The following is a 3,082-nucleotide window of genomic DNA, read 5'->3' as shown; positions in this document are numbered from 1 at the left end:
GAAACCACTTGTGTCCTTATCTTGGGATTCATTTCACTTAACATCATCTTATCTGACCTTTTCTGCTTGTCTCAGATATATACTAGTTTTTGTAAATAAGGGAAAGCATGGGATCTATGTTTCTTTGCACCTGGCTTACTTCACTTAATATAATTTTTATCAAGTTTTTCCTTTCCTAACAAATGGGGCAATGACATTCTTTCTGATGGAGGCATAGAATTCTATTGTGTATATATACCACACTTTCTTGATCCATTCATCTACTGAGGGGCATCTGGGTTGGTTCCATATCTTTGCTATGGTAAATAATGCTGCAATAAACATAGTATGGTCTTGTTTGTGATCATTCAGATAAATGCCCAAAAGTGGGAATGCTGGATCATAGGGGAGCTCTATATGGGGTCTTTTGAGGAACCTCCATACTACTTTCCAGAGTGGTTGAACAAGTTTACACTCCCACCAACAAAGTAGCAACTTTTCAAATTTCTTCTAAGACTATGACATTCAGGCACATGGCAGACATTTTATCTTCCCAGACCCTGTTTTGTAAATTAGAGAAGGGTCTCAATTATAAGAAAAATATAAACAAATATATTAATAGAATGAAATATGATCTTTTAAAAATCCCTCTCATCCTTATCACATCATTATTTTGAGGTATGTTCACTATGTTCCCAAGTTGCTTGTAATTCCTACACTCAAGTGGTCCTCTTGCTTCAGCTGCTCTAGTAGCTGTGGCTAGGTTTTCACCATTCTACATATCATTTGTTAAATTTGTATATGTTTGTTCTGAGTCATAAGAATGAAGCCTAGATACTATTTTGCCACATTTGGATTGCAACATTTTTCCTTGCTCATTAGTATTTATTTATTGATTGATTGATTGGTGTGTGTGTGTGTGTGTGTGTGTGTGTGTTTGTGTGTGTGTGTGTGTGTCTGTCTGTCTGTCATGGGATTTGAACTCAAGACCTGGGCAGTGTCACTGAGATTTTGTTATCAAGGTTAGTGCTCTACCACTTGAGCCACAGTTCCACTTCTATTTTTCTGGTGGTTAAGTGGAGGTAAAAGTCTCATGGACTTTCCTGTCTAGTCTGACTTCAAACTGTAAGCCTCAGATTTTAAATCTGAGTAGCTAGGAATACAGATACTAGCCTCCAGCACCTGGCTCACTAGTATTTATATTATATATATTATATTTTGTATTGCATTTTATCTATTTTATATTTATACATAATGTTTTCCCCTCAAACATCTACATATTATCCCATTTATATCTAATGTATTTGATCACATAGCAAATGGTTACATCCTATACCATAGACTTCACACTTTGATTTGATATGCTTCTACTGTTGTATTATTATAAAGAAAAATTGAGAATTTTCTGTCCAGAGAAAGAAGATCAGCTGAGTTGTGCAATGTAAGAAAAACTTCCAAACTTCTCATGACAAAAGAACAAGGTGTTTTTCTCCCTTATACTCCTTCTTAGTACTGGTCAGCAGTGAGATTCTGTTCTTTGTAGTTACTTAGGGCATCATAAGAAGGAGCAACCACCCTCTGAAACATTTCCAGGAGTCGTGAAAGAAGGTTAAAGAGTTCTCAAAGGCTTTGAATCAGAAAGTAAGTGATCTTTTCTATGAGGGGTCATTCATAATATACTGGGATTTTTGTGTGATACACATTTCTATGTAACCAACTAGGAGACAGAAAGTGCAATCCTACCATAAATCTGGATGGAGTAGATTGGAATTGCAGAAAGCACCATGGCAATACTGTGATTATGGTTCCTTGATTGTAAATGTTAGGGATCAAGCTGGAGACTGGTGGGAAGCCTTGCTTTACTTGACAGTTGTGAAGATGACTGTAATATGACAGTGCCTGCCATGTGGCAAGTGTTCTCCCTCATGACTTCAGCAGCCAGGTTTGGACTCCAAGTTCTAAGTAGCATTCTGCCTCAGTTTTCAGAGTGCAACTCAAGCTATTGATCTACAGAGTACTTGATTTGACTCCTGAACCCTGTCACTTACAGCCACTAATTTCTTCAGAGAGTTATTTAACTATCTGAACATTAACTTCTTCATCTTTAAAAAGTTATAATAATAAAAGTAATAATAATAATTTAATAATAAGCATCATGTGGTTACCTTCTAGGGTGCTGTGCTGGTTGGTGTGGTCTTTGTAAGATTCTACCATGGTTTACTAAGACCAGGGCCAAAAGATGCAGAAGGTGATGGTGACGCCCATCAACCTCGCCTTCAGATATTTATGAAATAGATTTCAGATTCAGGTGTGGCTCTATGAGCAAATGAATATGAAGATAAATGGTTGTATCCTTGGTTTTGATGAATTGTTGAACCTTGTGTTAGATGACACAAAAGAAATCTAAAACAAAATCAAGAAAACAACACGATCGGGTCATGCTAAAAGGAGATAATATTACTCTACTACAAAGTGTTTCCAACTAGAAATGATCAGTGAAGTGAGAAGCTATTAAGAACCTTATACAGGTTTTTTTTTGTTTTTGGCTGGGAATCTTAAAGCATCCACTCATATTGTTTGATATTATTTGATGATAGCCTTGTTGTTGAGATGGAGTGTGTGCAGTTCTGATGACCTTGTGTTATCATCAGGTGACAATAAATGCCTTGAGATTGTTTTTGTTTAAAAAAACATATTTATTGCTTACTTCTTTCTTCAGTCTGACAAAATTACAAGCTTTATAACAACTAGAATTTTTTGTCTGATTCATTCCTAAGTTTATAAAACATTTAGAAGGTTTTCAGAAGGTCTTTGCTAATAAATAAGTGTAATTAGCAATTTTTTTGTGAACACAGAAAGAGGTTATATTCCTGAAACTCATTGCCCAGAAGCTGGTCATTATTTAGGGTTTAATTAATGGTAACTACTATTTTATAATTTTGAAAGGAACTGTGAGGTTTGCTGATGACAGAGGACTTTTTATGTAGGTCAATTTTATTATAAGATGTGTTATAAGTAATGAATGATGAATAGAGTAAACTGATGGTTTTGAATGTTGGACTTGATTTTAAATTCAACAATATCATTTCTATTATAGAGAAAT

The 3,082-nt window shown here is 35.2% G+C and overlaps 1 pseudogene; it reads left to right on the top strand.

Annotated features, from left to right (window-relative positions):
- The first annotated feature begins 2,191 nt into the window (after positions 1 to 2,191).
- Positions 2,192 to 2,468, top strand: LOC105996097 (annotated as a pseudogene).
- The last annotated feature ends 614 nt before the right edge of the window (positions 2,469 to 3,082 follow it).

The sequence above is a fragment of the Dipodomys ordii genome, unplaced genomic scaffold, assembly GCF_000151885.1.
Source record: "Dipodomys ordii isolate 6190 unplaced genomic scaffold, Dord_2.0 Scaffold126, whole genome shotgun sequence".
Classification (NCBI taxonomy): domain Eukaryota; kingdom Metazoa; phylum Chordata; class Mammalia; order Rodentia; family Heteromyidae; genus Dipodomys; species Dipodomys ordii.
The sequence above is the reverse complement of the archived record's forward strand: the minus strand, read 5'-3'. Positions and strand labels throughout refer to the sequence as shown.